Here is a 12,500-nt window from a genome sequence, read left to right on the forward strand (position 1 = left end):
CTATTAGTCGCCCCTTACAACAGGCAGGGTCTTCTTGCCTTGGCCGTATTATTATCTCTGCAAGCCTGACGGACACACACACATACACACACACTCACACACGCACACACACACGCACACACGCACACACACACATACACTCTTCAGCTCTCGACTCCTACCTATTAGTCGCCCCTTACAACAGGCAGGGTCTTCTTGCCTTGGCCGTATTATTATCTCTGCAAGCCTGACGGACACACACACATACACACACTCACACACGCACACACACGCACACACGCACACACACACACACATACACTCTTCACCTTTCGACTCCTACCCATTTGTCGCCTCTTACGACAGGCAGGGCCTTCTTGCCACGGCCATGTTCTTATCTCTGCGAGCGGAACAAGCATACACACACACTCACACACACATGCACGCTCACACGCAGATACACACACACGCACACGCACACGCACACGCACACACTCTCCACCTCTTGACTCCTATCCATTTGTCACCTCTTAAGACAGGCAGGGCCTTCTTGACTCGGCCGTATTCTTATCTTTGCAAGCCGAACGGACACACATACTTACACACACACGCACGCACACACGCACACATACACACAAACACTCACACATGCACAAACACACGCACACACGCACACACGCACACACGCACACACGCACACACACACACACACACAGATACACTCTTCACCTCTCGACTCCTACCTATTAGTCGCCTCTTACGACAGGCAGGAACTTCTTGCCACAGCCGTGTTCTTATCTCTGAAAGCCGAAAGGACACAGACACACACGCGCACACAAACACACGCACACAGGCACACACGCACACACGCACACGCTCACGCACACGCACACACTCTCCACCTCTCGACTCCTACCCATTAGTCGCCTCTTACGACAGGCATGGCCTTCTTACCACGGCTGTATTTTTATCTCTGCGAGCCGAAGGGACACACACACACATACACACACATACACACACACATTCACACACACACACACACACGCGCACACACGTACACTCTTCACCTCTCGACTCCAACCCATTAGTCGCCTCTTACGACAGGCATTGCCTTCTTGCCACCGAAGTTTTGTTATCTCTGCGAGCCGAAGGGACACACACACATACACACACACACACTTACACACACACACGCACACACGCACGCACAAATACATTCTTCACCTCTCGACTCCTACCCATTAGTCGCCCCTTACGACTAGCATGGCTTTCTTGCCACGGCTGTTTTCTTATCTCTGCGAGCCGAAGACACACACACACACTTACACACACACACACACTCACAAAAACACACACACACGCAAACACGAACGCACACACGCACACACACACACGCACACACGCGCGCACACACGCACACACACATACACGCACACACGCACACACACATACATTCTTCACCTCTCGACTCCTACCTATTCGTCGCCTCTTACGACAGGCAGTGCCTTCTTGCTTCGGCCGTGTTCTTATCTCTGCAAGCCGAACGGACACACACACATACTCACACACGCACGCACACATACATTCTTCTCCTCTCGACTCCTACCCATTAGTCGCCCCTTACGACTGGCATGGCTTTCTTGCCGCGGCTGTGTTCTTATCTCTGCGAGCCGAAGACACACACACACATACACACACACACACACTCACAAACACACACACAGGTAAACACGCACGCACACACGCACACACACACGCACACACGCACGCACACACGCACACACACATACACTCACACACACACACACACACACGCACACACGCACACACACATACATTCTTTACCTCTCGACTCCTACCTATTAGACGCCTCTTATGATAGGCAGGGCCTTCTTGCCTCGGTCAAGTTCTTATCTCTGCAAGCCGAACTAACACACACACACATACTGACACACGCACACACACACGCACACACGCACACACACATACACTCTTCACCTCTCGACTCCTACCCATTAGTCGCCTCTTACGACAGGCAGGAACTTCTTGCCACGGCCGAGTTCTTATCTCTGTGAGCCGAAAGGACACACACACTGACACACACACGCACGCACACACGCACACACACATACATTCACAAACACACAAACACGCACACACGCACACACACATACATTCTTCACCTCTCGACTCCTACCTATTAGACGCCTCTTACGATAGGCAGGGCCTTTTTGCCTCGGTCAAGTTCTTATCTCTGCAAGCCGAACTAACACACACACATACTCACACACGCACACACACACGCACACACGCACACACACATGCACTCTTCACCTCTCGACTCCTACCTATTAGTCGCCTCTTACGATAGGCAGGGCCTTCTTGCCTCGGTCGTGTTCTTATTTCTGCAAGCCGAACTAACACACACACATACTCACACACTCACAAACACACACAAACAGGCACACACGTACGCACACACGGACACGCACACGCACACACGCACGCACAGACGCACACACACATACACTCACACACACACACGCACACACGCACACACACATACATTCTTCACCACTCGACTCCTACCTATTAGTCGCCTCTTACGACAGGCAGGGCCTTCTTGCCTCGGCCGTGTTCTTATCTCTGCAAGCCGAACGGACACACACACATACTCACACACGCACACACACACGTACACACGCACACACACACATACACTCTTCACCTCTCGACTCCTACCCATTAGTCGCCCCGTACGATTTGCATGGCCTTCTTGCCACGGCTGTTTTCTTATCTCTGCGAGCAGAAGGGACACACACATACACACACACACTCACAAACACACACACATACACGCAGGCCCACACGCACACACACATACACTCACACACACACAAACACGCACACACGCACACACACATACATTCTTCACCTCTCGACTCCTACCTATTAGTCGCCTCTTACGACAGGCAGAGCCTTCTTGCCTCGGCCGTGTTCTTATTTCTGCAAGCCGAACTAACACACACACATACTCACACACGCACACACACACGCACACACGCACACACACATACAATCTTCACCTCTCGACTCCTACCTATTCGTCGCCTCTTACGATAGGCAGGGCCTCCTTGCCTCGGTCGTGTTCTTATTTCTGCAAGCCGAACTAACACACACACATACTCACACACGCACACACACACGCACACACGCACACACACATACAATCTTCACCTCTCGAATCCTACCCATTAGTCGCCTCTTACGACAGGCAGGAACTTCTTGCCTTGGCCGTGTTCTTATCACTGCAAGCCAAACGGACACACACACATACTCACACACGCACACACATACGCACACACGCACACACACATACACTCTTCACCGCTCGACTCCTACCTATTAGTCGCCTCTTATGATAGGCAGGGCCTCCTTGCCTCGGTCGTATTCTTATTTCTGCAAGCCGAACTAACACACACACATACTCACACACGCACACACACACGCACACACGCACACACACACATACACTCTTCACCTCTCGACTCCTACCTATTAGTCGCCTCTTACGATAGGCAGGGCCTTCTTGCCTCGGTCAAGTTCTTATCTCTGCAAGCCGAACTAACACACACACATACTCACACACGCACACACACACGCACACACGCACACACACATGCACTCTTCACCTCTCGACTCCTACCTATTAGTCGCCTCTTACGATAGGCAGGGCCTTCTTGCCTCGGTCGTGTTCTTATTTCTGCAAGCCGAACTAACACACACACATACTCACACACTCACAAACACACACAAACAGGCACACACGTACGCACACACGGACACGCACACGCACACACGCACGCACAGACGCACACACACATACACTCACACACACACACGCACACACGCACACACACATACATTCTTCACCACTCGACTCCTACCTATTAGTCGCCTCTTACGACAGGCAGGGCCTTCTTGCCTCGGCCGTGTTCTTATCTCTGCAAGCCGAACGGACACACACACATACTCACACACGCACACACACACGTACACACGAACACACACACATACACTCTTCACCTCTCGACTCCTACCTATTAGTCGCCTCTTACGATAGGCAGGGCCTTCTTGCCTCGGTCAAGTTCTTATCTCTGCAAGCCGAACTAACACACACACATACTCACACACGCACACACACACGCACACACGCACACACACATGCACTCTTCACCTCTCGACTCCTACCTATTAGTCGCCTCTTACGATAGGCAGGGCCTTCTTGCCTCGGTCGTGTTCTTATTTCTGCAAGCCGAACTAACACACACACATACTCACACACTCACAAACACACACAAACAGGCACACACGTACGCACACACGGACACGCACACGCACACACGCACGCACAGACGCACACACACATACACTCACACACACACACGCACACACGCACACACACATACATTCTTCACCACTCGACTCCTACCTATTAGTCGCCTCTTACGACAGGCAGGAACTTCTTGCCTTGGCCGTGTTCTTATCACTGCAAGCCAAACGGACACACACACATACTCACACACGCACACACATACGCACACACGCACACACACATACACTCTTCACCTCTCGACTCCTACCTATTAGTCGCCTCTTACTATAGGCAGGGCCTTCTTGCCTCGGTCGTATTCTTATTTCTGCAAGCCGAACTAACACACACACATACTCACACACGCACACACACACGCACACACGCACACACACACATACACTCTTCACCTCTCGACTCCTACTTATTACTTCAGGGACTTCTTGCCACGGCCGTTTTCTTATCTCTGCGAGCCGAACGGACACACACACACTTACACAGACACGCACGCACACACGCCACACACACGCGCACACGCACACGCACACGCACACGCAAACGCACATGCACACGCACACGCACACGCACACACTCTCCACCTCTTGACTCCTATTCCTTAGTCGCCTCTTACGAGAGGCAAAGCCTTCTTGCTCCGGCCGTATTCTTATCTCTGCAAGCCGAACGGATACACACACACACTCACACACGCACAAACACACGCAGACACGCACACACACACACATACACTCTTCACCTTTCGACTCCTACCCATTAGTCGCCTCTTACGACAGACAGGGACTACTTGCCACAGCCGAGTTCATATCTCTGTGTGCCGAACAGACACACACACTCACACACACACGCACGCTCACACGCACACACACACGCACACACACACACACACACACACAAATACACTCTTTACCTCTCGACTCCTACCCATTAGTCGCCTCTTACGACAGGCATGTCCTTCTTGCCTCGGCCATATTCTAATCTCTGCGAGCCGAACGGACACACACATACATACACACATACTTACACACGCAAACACAAACGAACACACACACACACACACACATACACTCTTCATTCGAACGCAAACAGGCACGCACACACGCACACACACACGCACACACGCACGCACACACGCACACACACATACACGCACACACGCACACACACATTCATTCTTCACCTCTCGACTCCTACCTATTAGTCGCCTCTTACGACAGGCAGGGCCTTCTTGCTTCGGCCGTGTTCTTATGTCTGCAAGCCGAACGGACACACACACATACTCACACACGCACACACACACGCATACACGCACACACACACATACAATCTTCACCTCTCGACTCCTACCTATTAGTCGCCTCTTACGATAGGCAGGGCCTTCTTGCCTCGGACAAGTTCTTATCTCTGCAAGCCGAACTAACACACACACATACTCACACACGCACACACACACGCACACACGCACACACACATGCACTCTTCACCTCCCGACTCCTACTTATTAGTCGAACCTTACAAGAGGCAGATCCTCCTTGCCTCGGCCGTATTCTTATCTCTGCAAGCCAAATGGACACACACACACATACACACACTCACACACGCTTACACACGGACACATGCACACACACACATACACTCTTCACCTCTCGACTCCTACCCATTAGTCGCCTTTTAAGACCGGCAGGGTCTACTTGCCACGGACGTATTCTTATCTCTGCGGGCCGAACGGACACACACACATACTCACACACGCACACACACACGCACACACGCACACACACACATACACTCTTCACCTCTCGACTCCTACCTATTAGTCGCCCCTTACAACAGGCAGGGTCTTCTTGCCTTGGACGTATTCTTATCTCTGCAAGCCGAACGGACACACACATACTCACACACGCACACACACACACACGCACACACGCACACACACACACATACACTCTTCACCTCTCGACGCCTATCCATTAGTCGCCTCTTAAGACAGGCAGGGCCTTCTTGCCACGGACGTATTCTTATCTCTGCGGGCCGAACGGACACACACACACACACACACACTTTAACACACACACGCACGCACACACGCACACATACACACACAAACACACACTGACACACACACGCACGCACACACACACACACACACACACAAATACACTCTCCACCTCTCGACTTCTACCCATTAGTCGCCTCTTACGACAGGCATGGCCTTCTTGCTTCGGTTGTATTCTAATTTCTGCAAGCCGAAAGAACACACACATACATACACACACACACACACTTACACACGCACAAACACATACACACGTACACACAAACGAACACACGCACACACACACACACGTACACTCTTCATCTCTCGACTCCTACCCATTAGTCGCTCCTTACAGCAAGCATGGCCTTCTTGCCACGGACGTATTCTTATCTCTGCGAGCAGAAGGGATACACACACACACATACACACACATACTTACACACACACGCACACACGCACACACACATACACTCTTCACCTCTCGACTCCTACCCATTAGTCGCCTCTTACGACAGGCATGGCCTTCTTACCACGGCTGTATTTTTATCTCTGCGAACTGAAGGGACACACATACACACACACTCAAACACACACACACATGCACACACGCACGCACACATACACTCTTCTCCTCTCGACTCCTACCTATTAGTCGCCTCTTACGACAGGCAGGGTCTTCTTGCTTCGGCCGTGTTCTTATCTCTGCAAGCCGAACAGACACACACACATACTCACACACGCACGCACACATACACTCTTCTCCTCTCGACTCCTACCCATTAGTCGCCCCTTACGACTGGCATGGCTTTCTTGCCGCGGCTGTGTTCTTATCTCTGCGAGCCGAAGACACACACAAACATACACACACACGCACACTCACAAACACACAGACACACAGGCAAACACGCACGCACACACGCACACACACAAGCACACACGCACGCACACACGCACACACACATACACTCACACACACACACACACACACGCACACACGCACACACACATACATTCTTCACCTCTCGACTCCTACCTATTAGCCGCCTCTTACGATAGGCAGGGCCTTCTTGCCTCGGTCAAGTTCTTATCTCTGCAAGCCGAACTAACACACACACATACTCACACACGCACACACACACGCACACACGCACACACACATACACTCTTCACCTCTCGACTCCTACCTATTAGACGCCTCTTACGATAGGCAGGGCCTTCTTGCCTCGGTCAAGTTCTTATCTCTGCAAGCCGAACTAACACACACACACATACTGACACACGCACACACACACGCACACACGCACACACACATACACTCTTCACCTCTCGACTCCTACCCATTAGTCGCCTCTTACGACAGGCAGGAACTTCTTGCCACGGCCGAGTTCTTATCTCTGTGAGCCGAAAGGACACACACACTGACACACACACGCACGCACACACGCACACACACATACATTCACAAACACACAAACACGCACACACGCACACACACATACATTCTTCACCTCTCGACTCCTACCTATTAGACGCCTCTTACGATAGGCAGGGCCTTTTTGCCTCGGTCAAGTTCTTATCTCTGCAAGCCGAACTAACACACACACATACTCACACACGCACACACACACGCACACACGCACACACACATGCACTCTTCACCTCTCGACTCCTACCTATTAGTCGCCTCTTACGATAGGCAGGGCCTTCTTGCCTCGGTCGTGTTCTTATTTCTGCAAGCCGAACTAACACACACACATACTCACACACTCACAAACACACACAAACAGGCACACACGTACGCACACACGGACACGCACACGCACACACGCACGCACAGACGCACACACACATACACTCACACACACACACGCACACACGCACACACACATACATTCTTCACCACTCGACTCCTACCTATTAGTCGCCTCTTACGACAGGCAGGGCCTTCTTGCCTCGGCCGTGTTCTTATCTCTGCAAGCCGAACGGACACACACACATACTCACACACACACACACACGTACACACGCACACACACACATACACTCTTCACCTCTCGACTCCTACCCATTAGTCGCCCCGTACGATTTGCATGGCCTTCTTGCCACGGCTGTTTTCTTATCTCTGCGAGCAGAAGGGACACACACATACACACACACACTCACAAACACACACACATACACGCAGGCCCACACGCACACACACATACACTCACACACACACAAACACGCACACACGCACACACACATACATTCTTCACCTCTCGACTCCTACCTATTAGTCGCCTCTTACGACAGGCAGAGCCTTCTTGCCTCGGCCGTGTTCCTATCTCTGTAAGCCGAACGGACACACACACATACTCACACACGCACACACACACGCACACACGCACACACACACACATGCACTCTTCACCTCTCGACTCCTACCTATTCGTCGCCTCTTACGATAGGCAGGGCCTCCTTGCCTCGGTCGTGTTCTTATTTCTGCAAGCCGAACTAACACACACACATACTCACACACGCACACACACACGCACACACGCACACACACATACAATCTTCACCTCTCGAATCCTACCCATTAGTCGCCTCTTACGACAGGCAGGAACTTCTTGCCTTGGCCGTGTTCTTATCACTGCAAGCCAAACGGACACACACACATACTCACACACGCACACACATACGCACACACGCACACACACATACACTCTTCACCGCTCGACTCCTACCTATTAGTCGCCTCTTATGATAGGCAGGGCCTCCTTGCCTCGGTCGTATTCTTATTTCTGCAAGCCGAACTAACACACACACATACTCACACACGCACACACACACGCACACACGCACACACACACATACACTCTTCACCTCTCGACTCCTACCTATTAGTCGCCTCTTACGATAGGCAGGGCCTTCTTGCCTCGGTCAAGTTCTTATCTCTGCAAGCCGAACTAACACACACACATACTCACACACGCACACACACACGCACACACGCACACACACATGCACTCTTCACCTCTCGACTCCTACCTATTAGTCGCCTCTTACGATAGGCAGGGCCTTCTTGCCTCGGTCGTGTTCTTATTTCTGCAAGCCGAACTAACACACACACATACTCACACACTCACAAACACACACAAACAGGCACACACGTACGCACACACGGACACGCACACGCACACACGCACGCACAGACGCACACACACATACACTCACACACACACACGCACACACGCACACACACATACATTCTTCACCACTCGACTCCTACCTATTAGTCGCCTCTTACGACAGGCAGGGCCTTCTTGCCTCGGCCGTGTTCTTATCTCTGCAAGCCGAACGGACACACACACATACTCACACACGCACACACACACGTACACACGAACACACACACATACACTCTTCACCTCTCGACTCCTACCTATTAGTCGCCTCTTACGATAGGCAGGGCCTTCTTGCCTCGGTCAAGTTCTTATCTCTGCAAGCCGAACTAACACACACACATACTCACACACGCACACACACACGCACACACGCACACACACATGCACTCTTCACCTCTCGACTCCTACCTATTAGTCGCCTCTTACGATAGGCAGGGCCTTCTTGCCTCGGTCGTGTTCTTATTTCTGCAAGCCGAACTAACACACACACATACTCACACACTCACAAACACACACAAACAGGCACACACGTACGCACACACGGACACGCACACGCACACACGCACGCACAGACGCACACACACATACACTCACACACACACACGCACACACGCACACACACATACATTCTTCACCACTCGACTCCTACCTATTAGTCGCCTCTTACGACAGGCAGGAACTTCTTGCCTTGGCCGTGTTCTTATCACTGCAAGCCAAACGGACACACACACATACTCACACACGCACACACATACGCACACACGCACACACACATACACTCTTCACCTCTCGACTCCTACCTATTAGTCGCCTCTTACTATAGGCAGGGCCTTCTTGCCTCGGTCGTATTCTTATTTCTGCAAGCCGAACTAACACACACACATACTCACACACGCACACACACACGCACACACGCACACACACACATACACTCTTCACCTCTCGACTCCTACTTATTACTTCAGGGACTTCTTGCCACGGCCGTTTTCTTATCTCTGCGAGCCGAACGGACACACACACACTTACACAGACACGCACGCACACACGCCACACACACGCGCACACGCACACGCACACGCACACGCAAACGCACATGCACACGCACACGCACACGCACACACTCTCCACCTCTTGACTCCTATTCCTTAGTCGCCTCTTACGAGAGGCAAAGCCTTCTTGCTCCGGCCGTATTCTTATCTCTGCAAGCCGAACGGATACACACACACACTCACACACGCACAAACACACGCAGACACGCACACACACACACATACACTCTTCACCTTTCGACTCCTACCCATTAGTCGCCTCTTACGACAGACAGGGACTACTTGCCACAGCCGAGTTCATATCTCTGTGTGCCGAACAGACACACACACTCACACACACACGCACGCTCACACGCACACACACACGCACACACACACACACACACACACACAAATACACTCTTTACCTCTCGACTCCTACCCATTAGTCGCCTCTTACGACAGGCATGTCCTTCTTGCCTCGGCCATATTCTAATCTCTGCGAGCCGAACGGACACACACATACATACACACATACTTACACACGCAAACACAAACGAACACACACACACACACACATACACTCTTCATTCGAACGCAAACAGGCACGCACACACGCACACACACACGCACACACGCACGCACACACGCACACACACATACACGCACACACGCACACACACATTCATTCTTCACCTCTCGACTCCTACCTATTAGTCGCCTCTTACGACAGGCAGGGCCTTCTTGCTTCGGCCGTGTTCTTATGTCTGCAAGCCGAACGGACACACACACATACTCACACACGCACACACACACGCATACACGCACACACACACATACAATCTTCACCTCTCGACTCCTACCTATTAGTCGCCTCTTACGATAGGCAGGGCCTTCTTGCCTCGGACAAGTTCTTATCTCTGCAAGCCGAACTAACACACACACATACTCACACACGCACACACACACGCACACACGCACACACACATGCACTCTTCACCTCCCGACTCCTACTTATTAGTCGAACCTTACAAGAGGCAGATCCTCCTTGCCTCGGCCGTATTCTTATCTCTGCAAGCCAAATGGACACACACACATACACACACTCACACACGCTTACACACGGACACATGCACACACACACATACACTCTTCACCTCTCGACTCCTACCCATTAGTCGCCTTTTAAGACCGGCAGGGCCTACTTGCCACGGACGTATTCTTATCTCTGCGGGCCGAACGGACACACACACATACTCACACACGCACACACACACGCACACACGCACACACACACATACACTCTTCACCTCTCGACTCCTACCTATTAGTCGCCCCTTACAACAGGCAGGGTCTTCTTGCCTTGGACGTATTCTTATCTCTGCAAGCCGAACGGACACACACATACTCACACACGCACACACACACACACGCACACACGCACACACACACACATACACTCTTCACCTCTCGACGCCTATCCATTAGTCGCCTCTTAAGACAGGCAGGGCCTTCTTGCCACGGACGTATTCTTATCTCTGCGGGCCGAACGGACACACACACACACACACACACTTTAACACACACACGCACGCACACACGCACACATACACACACAAACACACACTGACACACACACGCACGCACACACACACACACACACACACAAATACACTCTCCACCTCTCGACTTCTACCCATTAGTCGCCTCTTACGACAGGCATGGCCTTCTTGCTTCGGTTGTATTCTAATTTCTGCAAGCCGAAAGAACACACACATACATACACACACACACACTTACACACGCACAAACACATACACACGTACACACAAACGAACACACGCACACACACACACACGTACACTCTTCATCTCTCGACTCCTACCCATTAGTCGCTC

Source organism: Diabrotica undecimpunctata, chromosome 5 (genome assembly GCF_040954645.1).
Source record: "Diabrotica undecimpunctata isolate CICGRU chromosome 5, icDiaUnde3, whole genome shotgun sequence".
NCBI lineage: Eukaryota > Metazoa > Arthropoda > Insecta > Coleoptera > Chrysomelidae > Diabrotica > Diabrotica undecimpunctata.